This window comes from Pseudorasbora parva, chromosome 8 (genome assembly GCF_024679245.1).
Source record: "Pseudorasbora parva isolate DD20220531a chromosome 8, ASM2467924v1, whole genome shotgun sequence".
Classification (NCBI taxonomy): Eukaryota; Metazoa; Chordata; class Actinopteri; order Cypriniformes; family Gobionidae; genus Pseudorasbora; species Pseudorasbora parva.
The window spans coordinates 17,484,998-17,508,024 of NC_090179.1; positions in this window are offsets into that span (position 1 = coordinate 17,484,998).

Below are 23,027 nucleotides of genomic sequence, written 5' to 3' on the forward strand. Positions count from 1 at the left end.
CCAGGCTAACTTTTAAATGTGGTCTTTAAAGGACAGCTGGTCATCAAAGCTTGAAGGGGTAATCAACATCTGTTACACATTCATCTCTCTCTCTCTCTCTCTCTCTCTCTCTCTCTCTCTCTCTCTCTCTCTCTCTCTCTCTCTCTCTCTCTCTATATATATATATATATATATTTTTTTTTTCTTTTTTTTTCACCACTTTATAAATATTAACATTATTTTTTTAATATTCATATTTCAAAGTACCACCAGATATACATAAGGTACTGTGAATGCCTAGAAAAATAATAAAATAACAAATATATACATACAAATAAATATATATATACAAAAAATATTCTATATATAAATAACTTCTAGCCATTCACAGTAAATCAGGTGATACTTTCATATATATATATATATATATATATATATATATATATTTCAAGAAATGTTCAATTTTTTTAACACATTACAATATGGTTTGATTAGTTACCGTTACATTAGTTTCCAACCATTTCACCCTTTGAAAATGTTCTAAATGTTGTGGCACCCCCTCGGATACATTACGGAAATCCAGCAGTTAGTTAACGGCTGCAAGGATTGTCTGGAATCAAGGCCTACCCAGAGGAAAGAACCACTTCTAACCCACTTCTAATTTTATGAATTTTCATAATGAATAACAGTCAATAACTTTACTGTAATTGACTGTACCATCACCAAACTCAGCTGACATGTCGCCGCTGCCCAGATAGTTATAGCACAGCAGTTGTTTTCGAAAAAGAATAATAAATCATATTTTTTATGAATTTTCATAATGAACAATATTCAATAACTTTACTGTAATTCACTGTACCTTCACCAAACTCAGCTGACACGTCACCGCTGCCCAGATAGTTATAGCACAGATTACAGATGGATTTCCACATGACTGGATATAAAATTACAGTTAATGTAACTGTTCATTCTTTTTAATTTCCTAAACATCTTTTTAAACACCATCATTATAATGCATTTTTTATTGTTTCTAAAGTAAAATATATAGCATTATAATGTGCGTTATATTTGCTGGTAGGCTCATCTGTAGCCAGCTAAAATGAAATTAGCCTATCTGTTTGCACACAATGAAAAAGAAAAAAAAAAAACTTTGTACACAGTCCCTAACTGGTTTTCCACGCTACATTGTACATTCAGTGGACATTCGCAAGTAAGAATGCCTTTAAAATAATACTGGTACATTTTTTTCGATTTTGAAAAGTGGTGTGGGTTGACAATCATTGCTTCACAATATCATATCGCTGTTTACCATTCGCAAACATTAATTTATTGCACATTTATTGAGATAGTTATTGAACGCGAATGTGCGAATATAAAACCAACTTTACTGACGTCGGTAAATATAGCATTTATTATAATGGGTTTATATTAAGATTGTTCACTTAAATTAAGTGTTTTTTTAAAGCCTAATAAATATTGAAATTGGTAGCTTTCATTTATACTGTAATGCAATGTCATAATGTTTCATAGAGACATTAGTATCAGTGATACTGGCCTTCATTCATAAAAAGATGCAAATACAACAAAAATTTACAATATGTTGTCTTTAAATTGTTTCTACATTAATTTGGAGATTAACTGAAATTATTACAATATCGAAATATTAAAAATGCCCATGTTTTTAAATCATGATTTATCTTGATTAATTACAGAAAAAAATGTGATTAATTAGTTAATTTGTTTAAATCGATTCCAAGCACTAATTTTAATATGAAAAAAAAAAAAATGTATTTTTGTAACAGTAGTGTTTACAACAGCAAAATCACTATAGCCTCTAAACTCAATAATATATCTCTGAAAATAATACTTTAAAATGTATTATTAAAGGGGGGGTGAAACACTCAGTTTCAGTCAGTGTCATGTCAATCTTGAGTACCTATAGAGTAGCATTGCATCCTGCATATCTCCGAAAAGTCTTTATTTTTTTTATAATTATATAAGAAAGATGCGCTGTTCCGAGTCTTTCCGAAAAAAGCCGAGCGGGTGGGGGCGTATCGTGTGAGCGGAGCTAAATAATGACGTATACGCGCCGCTGTTATTGTGTTGAGTGCGTCGTAAAGCTGTGTCATCCCTAACAGCGGAAAAAAACTTTATTCAAAAAAAAAATATGGCTTTTAATCAGATACAGCCATAAATCTATAATCCGGAATCAGACCCAGAGGCTACAGTTGAACAGGAGCAGCAGCAAAAACGACTAGAGCAGGACGTCTGTATGTGGTACAAGTTATACACTAACTATATAATATGCTTAGCGACTTGTGTTATTTACATATTTATACTTGAATTATATCGTCGTATTTTTGTCTTTGAAGGTGTACATGTGGGAAGTGCAGTTGTGCACGTGTGTGTGTGTGTGTTTACGCGTGGTTTGTGTAGACAATTGTAGTAAGCGGACTGGTTTTGCACAGCAGGCTAGTGTTTACATAGAAAGACACGGAATAGTAGCACATTTGAATGAAGAAGCGTGCTTATTTAGTTCAACATATTTCCCCACTCTTTGTGTATTGTTGTTTGGAGTGCTTTTACAATACACAAACATAAAGTTACACATATAGTGGCCAGCTAAACAAATGTACACGCACTACACATCGCATGCTCCATTGATCAATTAACTATACGTGATCATGTTTGGGCTACTTGATGGGCATAGGCAAAAACACAGACATTTGAAGCAGTCTTACTCACCACCTGCGGTTCTAACGTTGGGACCTTTATCGTTGGGACTGCTCCATCCTTCAGCATTAGGCGATCGGAAAATCCGGCGTTGAACTGGGCCTTGTTTATGAAACAGTCAGCACCGAAATGCAGTGAACAGACATAAACCTTTGCGCAACTCAGTTGCTGATCCGGAAAAGCAAATTACATCCACTGTTGCCTTAACGCAGGTTTTTTTGGCAATCTGTACAGGACTGTCTTGGTCTGGCAACCAAAAACTCACTTTTTTGGTGACATTGTTAATTTCTTGAAGTCACATCACCTGTGCAGCGCAGCCTACGAGCCCTGCTTTGATGGGCGTAGCCTGTTGCTTTCGCTCTCTCTCTCACGCTCTTCCGGTAGAATTGTCCGTACGGCCCATACAAGGAAATTCCGACCTTTTAACGTCAAGTGGACCCATGATCGAAAAAAACTTGCCGAAACTTATGACTAACCGGAAGTAGTATTTTTGACAAAGAAATACTCCCATCAAACGTCCACCTTAACTTTTGAAACTTTGTCTATGTTTAGTATGGGATTCCAAGTCTTTAACAGTGTAAGAACCCCCCCCCCCTTAAAAATATCAATGTCAATATAAAATGAACCTGACCTAACATCAAAGTGCAGAGTACATGAGATATGGCCCTAGTAGATTTCAGGAAAAGGTATGAAAATACCCAGTTTATGAATATGAAGGAGTTTTTATGAATGTTTATGACAACTGTCATTAAGTGTCATTCGCTCAATTATGTCATTTTTACTGCAAAGATGACATTATGTGAGATGTCTTTGTTATGACAACTTTAAATTTTAAAGTTTGTCACTATCACTAACAAAGACATCTTACATGATGTCATCTTTGCATTAAAAATGACATAATTAAGCGAATGACACTTAATGACAATTGTCATAAAACATACATAAAAACTCCTTCATATTCATGACGTGTCATGTCATGATTATGAATGTGTCATGTCAGTCTGATGCACACCCCTTCAATTAAAGTGTTACCACTTGTTTTAATGTCTATAGTCTCAGATATACCCCAGCAGTATCAGCAGCAACAACAACAGCAAAGGCAGCAAACCCACTAAAGGATTTATTTAGGAACTTAAGATTAAGATTTTACCAGAAAAGGTTTTAGAAGTTAATGTTAAAAGTCTTGTATAATATTGCTGTTTTTTTTTTTTTTTGGTTGTTTTTTATTTGTATTGCATAAATGTAACTCTTGTATATTTGTAATTCAGTTTTTGCCATGAAAATAGCCACAGATACTGACATGACGTTAAATAAAAATATTCTGTACTGTGCGTAACGGTTAACTTTTGACCTTTTAAAGGTTTCTTTTCAAAACTGCATCACAGCATTTGCTGCCATATCAATACAGAAACATCCGTATTGAAACGCGTATCAGAAAGGAATGTGTGACAATATATTGCTGTATTGATATTTTGAGCACAGCCCGATTAAAAGCCTTGTTCCATGTGCCCCTTTTATACTTTGAGCACCTGCACCTCCAACGGTTTCTGCACGGCCCTGTTGAAAGGGCACGGTCATCACAGTGCAAAATGCAAGAAACTGTGAGGAAGAGTCAAAAATGTTGTTTATAAGAAAGATCTGAAAAAAGAAGAAGTGCAAACTATACCCTTCAACCAGAGAGAGAGAGAGAGAGAGAGAGAGAGAGAGAGAGAGAGAGAGAGAGAGAGAGAGATGAATGTGTAACAGATGTTGATTACCCCTTCAAGCTTTGATGACCAGCTGTCCTTTAAAGACCACATTTAAAAGTTAGCCTGGTCAAGCAGGTTTGCACTGCACAACATCAGGAAGATCAGGCCATTACTAACAAAGCATGCATCACAGCTTTGTGTCCAGTCTAGGCTTGACTACTGCAATGCACTTCTGTGCAATCAAAACGCTTCAAATGATTCAGAATGCAGCAGCACGTCCTTTCTTTAACAAGCCCAAAGGGGCCCATATCAAACCTCTCTTCATCTCTTTACAGTGGCTACCACTTGCAACTTGCATTAAGTTCAGGGCGTTGACGCTTGCTTACAGATCCACCACAAACTTAGCACCAGCATACTACCACTCGTTCCTACGAGTCTACACCCCCACCAGCGGCTATCACTCAGCAAAGGAGTGAAGGCTTGTGGTTCCACCAGAGAAAGGCACGAAATCACTCTCCAGAACAGTTTTGTTTACTGTTTATTTCTGATGGAACTATCTCCCCACCTCCATCCGGAATGCTGAATCCCTGACCGAAATTCAAAAGACAACTCATCTCTTCCATGAGCACTTAATCTCAAAGGGGGGTGAAATGCTGTTTCATGCATACTGGGCTTTTTACACTGTTAAAGACTTGGATTCCCATCCTAAACATAGACAAAGTTTCAAAAACTAATGTTGGACATTTGATGGAGTATTTCTGTGTCAAAAATACTCCTTCCAGTTTCTCACAAGTTTCGGAGAGTTTTTTTCGAGTATGGGTCGACTTGACGCTAATAAGAGCGGAAGGTCCTTGTATGGGCCGTACGGGCTCTTCTCCCGGTAGGGAGAAGAGGAATTGCACGCCCATAAACACTGCTCTCAAGCTGCAGATCCAGTCATCCGTGAACACTTATGTCGGTTATAGTCCGCGCCGCGCTCCACTTCATTCCTCCACTTTGAAATCAAGCGACTTCAACGCATCAGCACAGCATTCCGGGAAGGCGTTGCATTTGAACTGATTTGAACGCAGAAATGACGGGAAGCTTCACAGCATCGCTTCAGTCGCATCGCAAAGTGGATCTCCACTCCAAGAAGTGTGTTTTTGACGGAGCGGTCCCAGCGATAAAGGATCGGTCCTGCTTTGGAAGCAGGCGGTGAGTAAAACTGCTTCAAATGTCTGTGCTGTTGCTTATCGTCGCGTGAGTAAACATCAGTAAACGACACGATCGTGTGCTTCGTCTTTCAAATGCGATAACAGACTCTATTGTTGTTCTATATATAATGTTACACTAGTCTGACGTGACGTGCAAAACCGTTTTGCTTGCTACTACTAAGGTTTAGTCGCATACAATAGTCCATAAACCGAATCATGTCCTCATAAACTGAGAGTTAAGACACACAAATGTTGACAGGCCACTAAATACAGTACATACCACAGAGACGGACGTCCTGCTTTTGCTGTTTCTCCTGTTCAATTTATTTCAGCCTCCGGATCTGATTCTGGATCATATATCTGTATTAGCTGAGATCGATAGCAAGGGTTTCTCCACGCTTGAGGACGTCACCGCTTTGTTCGCGATCATCATTCTTTAGCTCCGCCCACACGATACGCCTCCAGGCGCTCGTTTTTTTCCAGAAAGACTCGGTACAGCCTATATTTCTTTTGTAAATATAATAAAACTAAAGACTTTTCGGAGATGTGAAGGATGCAATACTACTCTATAGGTACTCAAGATTGACATGAGATTGACTGAAACTGAGTGTTTCACCCCCCCTTTAATAAAAATCCTCTATTCCCTCCATATTCTAGCTTATGCTACTCTAAGCAATATTCAATAATATTCAGCAATATTATTTGTCATGAATAGTCGCCTATTCATGACAAATAATGCCTTAGTTGTAAGTCACATTGAATAAAAGCATCTGCTAAATGAAGGAATATAAATGTAGGCCAATGTAGGCCATGTGTGGTTTATGGGTTTCACTCATTTTCAGCATTCTTTCATTTTCAGCATTCTTTAGAGCATCTGATTTAGATTTGCAGAAGATAGACAGAAGGACCATTACGTACTGAAGCTTTGATAACAAAACCAATTGTTCAAAAACAAAAAAATAAAAGTGAAGTGAGAAACACTATTCATGTTGCTACCTTCTCGCTCGCCATTGTTAACAAGCAACGGGGTAAACAGCTGCTGCTTTGATGATGCAAATGCAACACGTTTCAGACCCAAATAATATAATATGAACACAGTCTAGTGGGGGCAGGAGGAGGGGGGAGCAATCAAACCTGGATTCGGTTCAGGCAACTCAACCAAGAGTGAAAGCTCCCTAAGAGCTGTGGATATAAACCCCACTTCCCTGATCACAAGAGGTGCTCTAGAGACTGACGCTAAAGAGTCTTTAGCCTCCTTGTTAGAGGTTCAAACTGGAGAGGCTACATTGGTGGCCTGTACGGGGATGGCAGTACAGGTTGGTGCAAATAGCCACTGCCTTAATTATGACACTTGCTCACATGGATGATCGGTTTCTTATCTCTTTCAGATTGTATTTTGAACCTGGCTTCGGCCTCCTACGTATTTCCACTCAATTTTCCTTTTGGAAAATATTCAAGATTTTTTGAGATTGCGCTATATTCTCTTTTTTTTTTTTTTTTTTTTTCAGATCAAATTTTAACCAGTCCAATCATCAAACAGACAGTGGTATTGGCTGAGAACGATATTGTTGATGTCATGTGCAAGTTTGAGATGACATATATCATGACCAAACATTAATGATAGTTTTAAAATTCAACAGAGTACCTGCCTTCAAGGAAGTTAAAGGGTTAGTTCACCCAAAAATGACTCACCCTAATGTTATTCCACACCCGTAAGACCTCCGTTCATCTTCGGAACACAGTTTAAGATAATTTATATTTAGTCCAAAAGCTTTTCTGTTTCTTCATGAAAGTCTTTGCACACTATACTGTCCATGTCCAGAAAGGGAATAAAAACATAATCAAAGTAGTCCATATGTGACATCAGTTAGTTCATGTCACATGCCTGTCCTGTCTTGTGTGCACATGTGGGTTTTGTCATGTCTACTGTCAACCCCGCCCTTCTTGTTATCTGATTATTGGTTTATTTGCCCCACCTGTTCTCCCTCATTATCTGCCTTGTTTGTTCCCTTTATATCTCCTTGTGTTTGTCAGTCTGTGTTGGATCCTTGTGTAATGTCTGCGTCTCCTGTTCCCCCAGTGACTTCTGTTGGTATGTTTTGAGTTTTAGTTTATGTTCTATTATGTGTTTTGCCCCCTCGTGGGTGTTTGTTTTGTATTTATGTTTTATTTGTTATAAATAAATATATCCTTTTCTGCACTTGAGTCCTCGCACCATTTCCTTTGTGTGTACGTGACAGAAGGATCCAACCCTACTATGAGGACTCAGCAGAGAAGGCCTCCCTCGGTGCCAGTTCCGGGGGTCCCGAGTCCGGGAGCCCTGAGTCCAGACATGGCCTGGAAGGCTGTAATAGGAGGCTTTGTGGTGGCAGTCCTGCATGCTTGGGAGAAGCACAGGGTGTCATCCACAACTCCGGTGGTCCCTGTGCCGGTGGATCGTGCTCCGGTGGTCCCTGTGTCGGTGGATCGTGTTCCGGTGGTCCCTGCTCCGGTGGTCCCTGCGCCGGTGGATCGTGCTCCGGTGGTCCCTGTGCCGGTGGATCGTGTTCCGGTGGTCCCTGTGCCGGTGGATCGTGTTCCGGTGGTCCCTATGCCGGTGGATCGTGTTCCGGTGGTCCCTGTGCCGGTGGACTCCGTTCCGGTGGTCCCGAGTCCGGAAACGGCCTGGAGGGCTGTGATGGGATGCTTTGTGGTGGCAGTCCTGCATGCTTGGGAAAAGCACAGGGTGTCATCCACCACTCCGGTGGTCCCAGTGCCGGTGGATCGTGTTCCGGTGGTCCCTGTGCCGGTGGATCATGTTCCGGTGGTCCCTGTGCCGGTGGACTCCGTTCCGGTGGTCCCGAGTCCGGAAACGGCCTGGAGGGCTGTGATGGGATGCTTTGTGGTGGCAGTCCTGCATGCGTGGAAGGAGCACAGGGCTTTATCCGAAGCCCCGGAGGCAGTTCCGGTGGTCCCAGTTCCGGTGGATCGTGTGCCGGTGGTCTCAGTTCCGGCGGATCGTGTTCCGGTGGTCCCTGTGCCGGTGGATCGTGTTCCGGTGGTGCCGGTGGATCGTGTTCCGGTGGTCCCAGTTCCGGCAGATCATGTTCCGGTGGTCCCAATGCCAGCAGATCGTATTCCGATGGTCCCAGTGCCGGTGGATACTGCTGGACTGGAGAAGTTTCCCCAACGCCCTGCCTGCGCCGCTGAGGCGCCCTGCTCTCCCTGCGCCGCTGAGGCGCCCTGCTCTCCGTGCGCCGCTGAGGCGCCCTGCTCTCCGTGCGCCGCTGAGGCGCCCTGCTCTCCGTGTGCCGCTGAGGCGTCCTGCTCTCCGTGCGCCGCTGAGGCGTCCTGCTCTCACCGCTCCTCCCTGGCGCCCCCTGCACTCACCGCGCCACCCAGGAGTCCTGCTCTCACCGCGCCGCCCTGGCCACCTGAACTCTGCGGGCCGCCTGAACTCGGTGGGCCTCCCGACCTCGGCGGGCCGTCCTGGCCATTCGAACTTTGTGTGCCACCGTGGCCTCTTGAACTTTTTGTTTTCCTTGTCCCTCCCTTGTTTACCCCTCCCTTGTCTGTTTCTTCCTGGTCAGTCCCTCCCGTGCCCCCCTGGTCAGTCCCTCCCGTGCCCCCCTGGTCAGTCCCTCCCGTGCCCCCCTGGTCTGTCCCTCCCGTGCCCCCCTGGTCTGTCCCTCCCGTGCCCCCCTGGTCTGTCCCGCCCGTCCCTAGTGGAGCGTCTGGTAGCCGCTCCTTAAGGAGGGGGTAATGTCACATGCCTGTCCTGTCTTGTGTGCACATGTGGGTTTTGTCATGTCTACTGTCAACCCCGCCCTTCTTGTTATCTGATTATTGGTTTATTTGCCCCACCTGTTCTCCCTCATTATCTGCCTTGTTTGTTACCTTTATATCTCCTTGTGTTTGTCAGTCTGTGTTGGATCCTTGTGTAATGTCTGCGTCTCCCGTTCCCCCAGTGACTTCTGTTGGTATGTTTTGAGTTTTAGTTTATGTTCTATTATGTGTTTTGCCCCCTTGTGGGTGTTTGTTTTGTATTTATGTTTTATTTGTTATAAATAAATATATCCTTTTCTGCACTTGAGTCCTCGCACCATTTCCTTTGTGTGTACGTGACAGTTCATTAGAATCTCTTGAAGCATCAAAAATATATTTTGGTCCAAAAATAACAAAAACTACGACTTTATTTTGCATTGTCTTCTCTTCCTTTTTTGTGTTCAAACCTCAAATAAAGATCCAAATAGTCATGAATCAGCGGATTGATTCAAGATTCACAAATGACACGTGATTTCAGCAGTTTGGCAGTTTGACACGAATAATAAATCAATACGCTGATTCATAACTGTTCTAATCTTTATTTTGAGGATTGAAAACAAACCAAAGAGAAGACAATGCTGAATAAAGTCGTAGTTTTTGTTATTTTTGGACCAAAAAGTATTTCCAATGCTTCAAGAGATTCTAATTAACTAACTAATGTCAATCAATCAATCAACTTTATTTATATAGCGCTTTTACAATCACGATTGTGTCAAAGCAGCTTCACAGTGTCAAACAGGGTAATATTGCGACAAAATTAGATTTGGCTGTACAGCCGTACTGGAGAAAACAGTGATGTTATCAGCTTATTTTAATTTATCATATAGCGACAATGTTGGCAGATCAGTATTATAGTTTATAGAATTAAATAAGACCTAATTCATATATTTTATTTGTATAATAAGATGAATAACTTTAATCATATTTTTAGTGTCCCCAACTGAGCAAGCCAAGCCAAAGGCGACAGTGGCAAGGAACCAAAACTCCATCGGGGCATGATGGAGAAAAATAAACCTTGGGAGAAACCAGACTCAGTCGGGGTGCCAGTTCTCCTCTGGCCTATTAACACACCGTGTAAGATTATTATTCTGGCAACCTTACAGGTCGGAAATCATATTAGATCGGATTATTCAAAATTTTCAGGGTATCACGGAAGAGACAGATTTATTTAGGATGGGGCGTCAATTACACAAGAGTATGAATACATGAAAGATCGGAATTATTGCGCCGAAGACGGGTTTTGAGCATGTCGTGCCAGTGAGGCAAATTCGGAGGAGACACCATTTGACACGGCTCAGCAGACACTCCAGGATGCGTTGGTCATGTCCAGGCAGGTCCACCATCCGATCCGGACAGGGCCCAGATCCGGGATAAACCTCGGGATAAACAGAGAGACTAACATTAGCGTAGATGTCACTCTTTTTATGATGTAACGAGTACATCAGGTGTTATGGGAAGTGTTCCCGGTTCCGGCTGACCTAGTTAATGCAGCCTAACAATCAGTCAATTGAATTGAATAATGAAAGTTAAAAATGTTCTATGTGTATGCCTTAGTAAAGAGATGTGTTTTTAGTCTAGATTTAAACTGACAGAGTGTGTCTGCTTCCCGAACAATGCTAGGAAGACTATTCCACAATTTAGGAGCTAAATAGGAAAATGATCGACCGCCTGCAGTTGATTTAGATATTCTAGGTATTATCAACTGGCCAGAGTTTTGAGACCGCAATCGACGTGATGGGGTATAATGCGTTAAGAGCTCGCTTAAGTACCGGGGAGCTAAACTATTTAGTGCTTTGTAAGTAATAAGCAAGATTTTAAAATGTATGCGATGTTTAATAGGGAGCCAGTGCAGTGTTGACAGAACTGGACTAATATGATCATACTTCCTGGTTCTAGTAAGAACTCTAGCTGCTGCATTTTGGACTAGCTGGAGTTTGTTTATTAAGCGAGCAGGGCAACCACCCAGTAGAGCATTACAATAATCTAGCCTTGAGCTCATGAACGCATGTACTAACTGTTCAGCATTTTGCATTGAAAGCATGTGCCGTAATTTAGATATATTTTTAAGATGATAGAATGCGGTTTTACAGATGCTAGAAACGTGGCTTTCAAATGAAAGATTGGTATCAAAGAGCACACCCAGGTTCCTCACTGACGACGAGGGCTTGACAGAGCACTCATCAAGTGTTAGACAGTATTCTCGGTTACTACTTGTGGAGCTTTTCTGTCCAATAATTAAAAATTCAGTTTTATCTGAATTAAGTTGCAGAAAATTACTATTCATCCAATTTTTTATATCAGCTATGCATTCTGTTAATCTTGTGAATTGGTAGGTTTCATCCGGGCGTGAGGAAATATAGAGCTGAGTATCGTCAGCATAACAATGAAAACTAACGCCATGTTTCCTAATGATATCTCCCAGTGGTAGCATATACAGGGTGAAAAGCAACGGTCCTAACACTGAGCCTTGCGGTACCCCATACTGAACTTGTGATCGGTGTGACATCTCTTCATTTACTGCTACAAACTGATAACGGTCAGATAAGTACGATTTAAACCATGCCAAAGCAGTTCCACTAACGCCAACATAATTTTCGATTCTATTCAGAAGAATATTGTGATCGATAGTATCAAATGCAGCGCTAAGATCGAGTAACACTAATAGAGAGATACAACCACGATCAGATGATAAGAGTAAATCATTTGTAACTCTAATTAGAGCAGTCTCAGTGCTATGATACGGTCTAAATCCTGACTGGAAATCCTCACATATACCATTTCTTTCTAAAAAAGAACATAATTGTGAAGACACAGCCTTTTCTAGTATTTTTGATAGAAACGGTAGATTCGAGATTGGCCTGTAATTGACTAATTCTTTAGGATCAAGTTGTGTTTTTTTAATAAGTGGTTTAATTATAGCCAACTTAAAAGTTTTCGGTACATATCCTAATGTCAAAGATGAATTAATGATATTAAGCAGAGGATCTATGACCTCTGGAAGTATCTCTTTTAATAGCCTAGTCGGTATAGGGTCAAGCATACATGTTGTTGATTTTGATGATTTTACAAGTTTAGCCAGTTCTTCTCCTCCTATAGCAGTGAATGAGTGTAATTTTTCCTCAGTGACCCTACAATGCTCTGTCTGAAGTGATACTGTAATAGACGGCTGCATGGTTATAATTTTATTCCTAATATTATCAATCTTACTAGTAAAGAAGTTCATAAAGTCATTACTGCTGTGTTGTTTACAAACATCAGAAGCTGAAGCTTTATTTTTTGATAATTTAGCCACTGTATCGAATAAATACTTAGGGTTGTGTTTGTTTTCTTCTAAAAGAGATGAGAAATAAGCAGATCTAGCAGTTTTTATGGCCTTTCTGTATGCAATCATGCTCTCTTTCCACAAATTGCGAAAAACCTCTAGTTTTGTTTTCTTCCAGCTGCGCTCCATTTTTCTGGCTGCTGTTTTAAGGGCCCGAGTGTGCTCGTTGTACCACGGCGTTGGATTATTTGCTTTAATCTTCTTTAAGCGCCGGGGAGCAACTATGTCTAAAGTGCTAGTAAGGATAGAGTCCATAGTTTCGGTTGCAGCATCAAGTTCATCTTGGCTATCTGTAATGCTGAGGAGATGGAACTGATGAGGAAGATTATGTACAAAGCAATCTTTAGTCGCAGCGGTTATCGTCCTGCCATATTTGAAGCGAGGGGATGGCTTTGCAGCCTTAGGTAAATTAAGTATACATGATATTAGGTAATGATCTGAGATGTCATCGCTCTGCTGCAGAATTTTAACAGTATCAACATTTATTCCATGTGACATTATTAGATCTAAAGTATGATTAAGGCGATGAGTGGGTCCTGATACGTGTTGTCTAACTCCAATAGAGTTTAGAATGTCTCTAAATGCCAATCCCAATGCGTCTTTTTCATTGTCTACGTGGATATTAAAATCCCCAACAATTAGTACTTTATCTACAGCTAATACTAACTCCGATACAAAACCAGCAAATTCTTTGATAAAGTCTGTATTGTGCCCTGGTGGCCTGTATACAGTAGCCAACACAAATGTCAGAAGGGATTTATCATTTACACTACACAGTGTTACATAAAGCACCAAAACTTCAAAGGAATTATATTTGAAACTAGACTTCTGAGTTATACTGAAAATATTATTATAAATTACAGCCACACCTCCCCCTTTACCTTTCAGACGTGGGTCATGTTTGTAACAATAATCTCGGGGGGTGCACTCATTTAAAGTAATGTAATCATCAGGTTTTAGCCAGGTTTCTGTCAAACACAGCACATCTAAGTTATGATCTATAATCATATCATTGACAACAAGCGTTTTTGGCGAAAGGGATCGAATATTCAGCAACCCAAGCTTTATCAATTGTTCATCCGTATTATATCTGTTGTTTATTTGTTGGACATCAATTAAATTTTTACTGTTGAATGGTTTTGATGGTTTTTTGTATTTACTAATTCGGGGAACAGACACAGTCTCTATGTGATAATATCTAGGTGAAAGAGTCTCTATGTGCTGGGATTTAGCTGACTTTGGTGACGTGAGACAGCTAGCAGACGGTTGGTTTAGCCAGTTTGTCTGCTTCCTGACCTGGGCCCCAGTGAGTCAAGGTTTAGCTCTAAGACTATGTGCCAAATTACTAGAGAGAAGAGCAGCACCAGCCCAGGAGGGATGAATGCCGTCCATCTTCAACAGGTCAGGTCTGCCCCAAAAACTTTTCCAATTGTCTATGAACCCTATGTTATTTTGCAGACACCACTTAGACAACCAGCCATTGAGTGATGATAATCTGCTAACTATTTCATCACTCCTTTTCGTGGGGAGAGGTCCAGAGAAATATACGGCTTTTGACATCGTACTTGCGAGATTACACACCTCTTTAATGTTAATTTTGGTGATCTCCGACTGGCGAAGTCGAACATCATTAGTGCCAACGTGAATAATAATCTTAGAGAATTTACGATTAGCTTTAGCCAGCACTTTTAAATTTGCTTTGATGTCAGGCGCTCTGGCTCCCGGTAAACATGTGACTATGGTGGCTGGTGTCTCTATTTTCACATTCCGTGTAATAGAATCGCCAATAACTAGGGCACTTTCAACAGGATCCTCAGTGGGTGCGTCACTGAGTGGGGAGAACCTGTTTGATGTTCTAATCGGAACGGAAGAGCGGTTTTTTGATCCGCGACTATGCTTTCTCATCGTCACCCAGCCCTGCTGCGCGGGCTCAGCCGGAACCAAACAATGAGTGTTCACTAAGCTAGTCGCATCCAAAGCAGTATCTAAAGCTGTTACATTCTCACTACTCTCACATAAAGCTTGGATGCGTGTCTCTAAATCTGAAATCTTCTCCGTCAGCCTGATTAATTCCTTACATTTATCACATGTGAAGCCCTGTTCGCCAACGGAGATAGATATGCTAAACATGTAGCATGCAGTGCAAGTGACAATGACAGGAGAAGAAGACATGGCTTACCGTATTTGTTGATGAATCCAAAACTTACCACAGTTGTCTGATGGAGTCTTTTTAATAATCCAACTCACCACAGTTGTCTATAGAACTCAGAAAACAGGAGACCTGGATGCTGGGATGGAAAGCTACCAGGCTAGCGAAAAGCTAACGTGTGGTAGTGATTTAGATTAAAAGCTAGTAATGTCAAATTTAAATTGATAGGCTATATTAAACACTATATGGTGATGAGTAAGTTATATTTAGCAGTGTAAATTACAAAGAAAATATATCAAATAGAGATTCAAACACAGCTATACAGAGCTACAAACACTGTGGTGGCAGCAGCAGCAGGCAGACAGACAGGAGCAATCGATCAGGAACAATCAATCAGCCAGGAAAAAAAAAGGCATAATGTCACAAATGGACTACTTTAATGATGTTTTTATTCCCTTTCTGGACATGGAAGATATACTATTAATACACTTTCATTGAAGGAACAGAAAAGCTCTCGGACTAAATATAAAATATCTTCTCTGTTCAGAAGATGAACAGAGGTCTTACGGGTGTGGAACAACATTAGGGTGATTGACAACTCCGGGAAATTTTAAGTTTATCTTAATCATTATACCTTTGTGAGAACAGTTTATAGAAGAAAAAAAAATGAGCCAGATTGGAGTTTGCAACACGGAGCTATTACAGTTAATGCCCAGAGCCGCCACCCCCACATCCCCACCCCCCTACATGACAACGAGATGCGTTTAGCCACTTAGCCACTGTTAAAATGTACCTAAACGCTGTTATAGACGGTTAGCTGTATCTCGCGCTGAAGTCCCATGGGAACGCAGTTGTAGCCGAAAAAAAAGGCATATTGTCCAGTTAAGAAGAGGGCCGTGTGTGTAAAGAATATTTATTTTATTACTGCACATCTTTCCTTTAAGCCTTGTGTGCCCAAATGGAAGGATAAATAAGGTTTACTTTACCTCCACAGTGGTTGCACTTTGGTTGTCTTTGACCACGGAATGGCATTTCTTGGCATTTCTTCAACCAGCCCGCTGTGTTGTGTCTGTGTTAGTCATCCTTGTCAAAGCGTTCGCTGCAAATTTTCGCATTCTGTTGCCACAATTCGGAAAGGCACATACGTGACTGTCTGTCTACAACTCTGCCTCATGGAAAGTTCTGATGATGTGTGATATATGCATGCACAGTGTGCACGGTGCTATCATTGCTTTCAGAATGCAATGATTGAATGAAGATATATGTATTTTATATATATATATTTAGGCCACTTTCTTAAATCAATTGCTAGCAGGATTGAGGATTGATTTGAAGAGAGTTTTAATCAGAATAGCAAAAAGTGTTATAACAGTGTTACACACAAATTATGTGTCAATATAACATATCTGTATTAAAATTATTGATACAAGTTTTTTGAATGGAAATAAATAAGTACTTACATTTTGTGTCTTGTTCATCATATTTATTTTCATAACTTTTTTATTAGCAACACAGAGCATAAGTGTGAATCATGCCTGATCCACTAAGATAAGTGTCTTTCTTGGCTGCACTTTTTTCACACCTCTTCTCTGCAACCCCTGAGGCAACGCTCATCTCAAATAAGCCTAATGTGGTGCAACACATTAGATACAAGTGTTAAGGTTAAAAAGTTAAAGATACACTATGTATATTTTGGCCATGTAGCTGTTTAAAAAAAGAGTCATGCATTTTGCAGAAGGACATTGTTTTTACCGCATGTTCTTTGGCTCTGCATGACTGTGGATGACAACACGATCTCATGGTAATGCGTATCAATAGTACGAGTGTGAATCTTGTGGAATGGATACGGTAAAATAAGTTTTGCCATGCAAATGCTACGCAGTTTTTTGCGTGCATATGATACGCACTTTATGTCGTGTATATGACATGTTCTTGGGTAGAATTAGGGTGGTGGGGTGGGGGGTTCGTAAGTATAATACGCCATAAAGTGCGTATCATATGCACACGAAAAACCGTGTACCATATGCACGGCAAAACTCATTTTGGTGTATACATTCCACAAGATTGCACACTCGTACTATTGGTACGCATTTTCGTGAGATCGGGCTCGTGGATGAACATAACGCCCCTTTCACACATACTCCGTCTGCAGCGCGTGTCCGGTGCGTATTTTTTACAGTACCCATTTTAACGGATAACAGCTTTCCAAAAAATGTTGTTTAAATGTAGGCTAGTACGGTAGCCTGACTTCTATGAAAGAGTAAACAAAGAGAATTGCAATTCTGACGAGCCATGTTCAGTAACAACTTTTGGATTTTAAATCAAAAATCATTAATAAATGTTGTGTTTGTGGTATGTAACAGCGAATCAGTTGCGGACTGCAAACGCAGCATATGTGAAAGCACAACAGGGCGTACGGATCCTGCAACGCACACGCAACGCAACACGCACCGCACACACACACTGCAGACGGAGTGTGTGTGAAACGGGCGTAACCCTTCAAAATAGATAATGCTTTACAATTAACTGTTAGAGAGCTACATGTGGCAATTTAAAGTATCTGTTCAATAAACACGTAGAGTAATAAAAACTCTATCTCTGCTCATTGTGACAACTAACCTATGCCACTCCAATACCATACATGCCTCGAATTAGCCAGAGCAGCTTTACTCTTTATGCTGTAGTGATCAACAGGAGACCCATTAGTCATGATGAAAAGGACAGGAGTCTTAAACTCACACCTCCAAAACAAGTTCCACAAGGAAGTAAGTGGGTTAGGGGATACACCTGCAAAGATAGCCAGGTACAATATTTAGAAGGGAAGAATGAGCATATCATTAATAACAGCCTAATCCAAGCACCGTTTGGTCATTGTTCAGTTCCTTAGTCTTGAGACCAAGGTTTGAATGACCACAGATTCTCGGACTCACCAAACCAGTTTTGTTACATGGCTTGAAGCTACAAAAGATTAAAAAAATGGACATACAATGGACAAAATTGAGCAATTCTTCTTCATATCTAAAAAAAGATCGAATGAGTGCTCCTTGGCTGGTGCCCCATAGGAAGACGCCATCTGAAACACTGAGATCTGGGAAACCCCATTGGATGTCACACTGAGACATTTTTACGTTGAATGCAATTTTCTTTTTTTTTCAAAATTGGGTTTTAACATATAGTTTAGGACAAAATTCATAGTAGCAAGACTTTCACTAATGTTTAAGAACACGGGAATTTCAAAAAAAAAAAAAAAAAAAAAAAAAAAAACAACCTTAGCTTTCCCTCTCTTAACTCTACAAAGCCATTTCACCCATCAAAATAAACCACATGCCGTTTATAATAAAGGTGAATCAATGCACATTTCCCACCAGTTCTGTGTAAAGTATGGCACTTAGCTATGCTGCAAAGTGTGCTGTGCTTGCTCTTCTAAATATAAGCTACAAGGTACACTAGCTATCTAAACATACAAAGGGTGATCAAGTTCAGAGACTATGCCCATGATAAACAATGGAAAAACGTACTTCACTACCTAATTCCTGTCCTCTTCATAGTAACATTAGCTAGTCCCCTTGTGTAGTGATTCAGCTTTTAAATTTTGGTTTTCATATTTTCATGTTCAGTTCAGACTTTTATTTTTAAATAGCGATATAGAGCCCTGCACGGGCCTCAAATCTAGGCCCTAGCCCGGCCCTGGCCCGAGACGCTGAGGCCCTAGCCCGGCCCGTGTCCGACAGCTTATCAAATTTCTCGGCCCGAGTCCGACTGGAGCCCGTTTTTTTCTTTTTTTTCTTTTTTTTTCTTTCAGCCATTAAAATAGTTCTGTTTTGTTTTTAATGTCAAAGTAGTTATATTTCGTTTCGTTTCTTTATTGAGTTAATTTAGAAAAATGTTTAGAGCATTTTTTTGTTTGTTAAATTATAGTTTTAATTTTTTTTTAAGTGACGACCAAGCGACCAGCGGCCGACAGTGAGTTAACCGCATATTAAATCTATTTAGTCTCTCAAATCAACTCTTGACTTGTCTTGCCTATAATAAAATCCATAAATATAAAACACTTCAAGCATCACAATGTTAGTTAATTTCGCCAACTATTACCACCAGTAGCCTAAAAGGCATTTTTGACGAGCTGAGGCAGGCTGATTCTGCTCGCGGCTCTCGCAAACGGAGCTAAACAATCTAAAAACAAATAATAAAAAAAAAGAACATGCAGGTTGTCTTATAGCCTACCTTACACCTACGCAAAATGAATATAAATCCGATCTTCAATTCCCGTGGTATATGCTCATTTAACGGAGTTTACAGCAACCGAAGCAAAAGATTCAAGATGCATTTTATTCAGCAGCTTATTTCAAATTCAAAGACCACATAAGAGAGCGCGCACTGGTAAGATCATAAGTCTCATTCATTTTTATTGAAGATGATTGTGTTTTTGAGCATCTAAGACTTATTTTAAGTTTCATTTACGGCCATTTGCGTTGGCTTGCAGTAGTCATTTGCGGCGATGCGTGCAGTGCCATCATATCTATCTGACTACAACATATAGCCCATAACACGCTCTCACACGTTTATTTTTTAACCGTTTGCCAGGAGTAAAATGTATACATGTGGTTTAAACAACCAGATAGGCTACATTTACATTTGTCCAGTTTCGTCTGAAATGCTTTCATCCTTCTGAATTGGTTGTTTAGTGATCGGACTACATTGATAGCCCTGTTCATTAATAGCAGCAGACGACCCGTGGATGACACGCAACAGAAACGCCACGCTCACACCACGCTTGCAGTGTGTCTCCGGCCTTAACTCTAGCAGCTGCGCTGAAGAAACGCACGCTGCTGCTGCTGGCGCGGACTCTGAACATGCTCTGAACACTGTGCGAGCCATCTTGACAGTCGCGTTAGCTATAATGGTCTCTTGTTCACCAGCGCAGAACATCTCATTGTTCCTTTTAATTAATAAAATAAATCTAAAAAGAAGGAGAAGCCTAAAAAAGGCCCGAAGCCCGGCCCGCGTTTTAGGTATGACGTGAAAATTGGCCCGAAGCCCAGCCCGAGGGGCGTAAAAAAGTCGGGGCCCGTCGGGCTCGGGCATAAATGCAGGCCTCTATAGCGATATACAAAAAAAGGGTATTATATTTAAAGCTGCAGTCCGTAGTTTTTCCTCTTTGTCGCCATCTCTGTTCGAAAACTGCAATTGCAGTTATTCGCGGAATTATCAACTCTACGTGAGTAGTGCCCCGGTCGGCACAGCGTGGAGGAATTAAATGTGCAGCTGTCAGGAGAAGCGTCAGTCACCGGTGTGGATACTGTCATCCACAATCACAGACTTAACTCTTTGAAAGTATGACCGACATAAGAATGTCACCTGAACAAGTAAGTAGCTCATCCTCTTTTGTTCTGACCAACTAAGGAGAAAAAAACACTGGAATACATTGTAATGATTAATCTAACGATCGTTTATCATACCACGTCTGCAAATGCTACTTTTTCAAACTGTTAATGTTATCAGGATGGCTACATTTAATGTGTATTAGGGCTACCTGTAGTACAATTTCCATTTCTGTGCAGTCTAATTTCTAATCGTCATATAACAACACATTAATGTGGAGTAGAGGTGAAGCTTCCTCTCATAGCAAGCACAAAATAACTGATGTTACCATAATGCACATAGCAAAACGAGAAAGGCACAACAAAAGAAAACTCATAAACTCGCTTAATTCAACCATTAAAATGTCTTACCTGTTCAGCAGAAAAAAAGCTGAAAAAACCCTTCAAAGCACAGAGTTCACGCCACCTTTAAAGGGGGGGTGAAACACTCAGTTTCAGTCAATCTCATGTCAATCTTGAGTACCTATAGAGTAGTATTGCATCCTTCATATCTCCGAAAAGTCTTTAGTTTTATCATATTTATAAAAGAAATATAGGCTGTACCGAGTCTTTCCGGAAAAAAACGAGTGCCTGGAGGCGTATCGTGTGGGCGGAGCTAAAGAATGACAAGCGCGCAAAGCGGTGACGTCCTCAAGCGTGGAGAAACCGGAGAAACCCATCTATCTCAGCTTATACAGATAATGATCCACAATCAAATCTGAGGGAGAAATAAATTGAACAGGAGAAACGGCAACAGCAGGACGTCCGTCTCTGTGGTATGTAAGTTACTGTATTTAATGGCCTCTCCACATTTCTGTGTGTTTACTCGCCGTGTATGAGGACATGATTCGGTTTATGGACTATTGTATGCGACTAGACCTTAGAAGTAGCAAGCAAAACGGTTTTGCACTTCAGACTAGTGTAACGTTATACAGAGAACAACAATGGAGTAACCGTTAGCGCATTTGAATGACGAAGCACGCGATCGTGTCGTTTACTGATGTTTACTCATGCGACGGTAGCCAATAGCAGAGACATTTGAAGCAGTTTAAGTTAACTCACCGTCGAAGCTTTATCGCTGGGACCGCTCCGTCAAAAACACACTTCTTTGGTATGATTTGGTAAAGTCCTGTGACAGCAGTGGCGTGTAAATCAGTGCAGCAGTGCTGCCTTCCCGGAATGCTGTGCTGAAGCGTTGAAGTCGCTCGACGTCACCCATAGGAATAAAGTGGAGCGCGGCGCCACATAAGTGTTCACGGACGACTGGATCTGCATCTGAGAGACTGTTTACAGCGTGCTCTAGTCACGCGCGCGCGCACCCTACAGGGAGAAGAGCCAGTACAGCCCATACAAGGACCTTCCTCTCTTATTAACGTCAAGTAGACCCATACTCGAAAAAAACTCGCCGAAACTTGTGAGAAACCGGAAGGAGTATTTTTGACACAGAAATACTCCATCAAACGTCCAACATTAGTTTTTGAAACTTTGTCTATGTTTAGGATGGGAATCCAAGTCTTTAACAGTGTAAAAAGCTCAGTATGCATGAAACAGCATTTCAAAAAAGCCAACTTCAAAAAAAAGAGACTTCACCCGGGTGATGCGAAAACAAGGATAATTAAAGGGGGGGCCCTTTAATTATCCTTGTTTTCGCATCACCCGGGTGAAGTCTCTTTTTTTTCACTCCGAAGTCCGAAGACTTTTGCATTTTACAACGGATGAATCTCCAGTAGTCACTGGTCATCGTTTGAACCTTTTTGGATCCGCCGTCAAATTGATAAGTTTAATTATATCAAGTGGTGTGAGAAAAGGCTATCTCCACTTCTAACATCCTCACATGCGATAGCATGCTAACCATGACACCTTCTTTATGTGTACAGATGTGACGTAATGACGCAAACATATGCTTGAATTTCCCGGGGAAATCCACCAGTACCACTGGAATTAAAAATATTATTACAAGCTTACTGCTGTAAATCGAGCTACAGTAAGCAGATAGTTTTGAACACTGGCTAGTTATGTAATTGCTCAAAAATGTATTTTGGATAATTTTTCAACTTTAACTATAAAGAAAAAAAATGATAGATTCACCATTTGTGATTTGGTGGTGAGCTATACTGGACATGTTCTTTTTATTTTAATTAGAGGTTGAATTCAAATCAAATTATGCCTAACTGCCCATTCTACGTGAATTGGATGTCTAATTCATAACATGTATGAAAATTATGCAGATATGTGGTTCTGATCAATTTAACCATATAGGGGAATTGAGGCATCATTTTCCCTTAAAATTCTACAAATAATACCCCACAATGACAATGTTAAAGAAGTTTGTATGAAATCTTTGCAAATTTATTACAAATTAACACATTTAACAAAACAGCACATATAAAAAATTCACAGCCTAATGACACTCAAAATAGAGCTCAGATGCATCCTTTTTCCACTGAACATGCTTGATATTCTTCTACACCTTGACTGGAGTCTACCTGTGGTAATTTCTGATCCACACACTTGTCATGCTTTTTTTTGAACAGTTTGAACCAATAATCCTTTCTGAGCTTGGGGATATAGTTCATACAATTAAGCAGATATTAATCAGTTATCCTCATTTATCTCACAAAGTAATATTTTAGATAAATTCCAGTCTGGTTTTAGAGCACATCATAGCACCAACAATGCACTATTCAAGGTATCAAACAATCTACTCCTGGCTTTGGACTCTGGTAAACCTGCTGTTTTAATGTTATTTCAACCAAGAATGTTTTAATGTATATAATTCAGTCAATTCAATTCATTTGA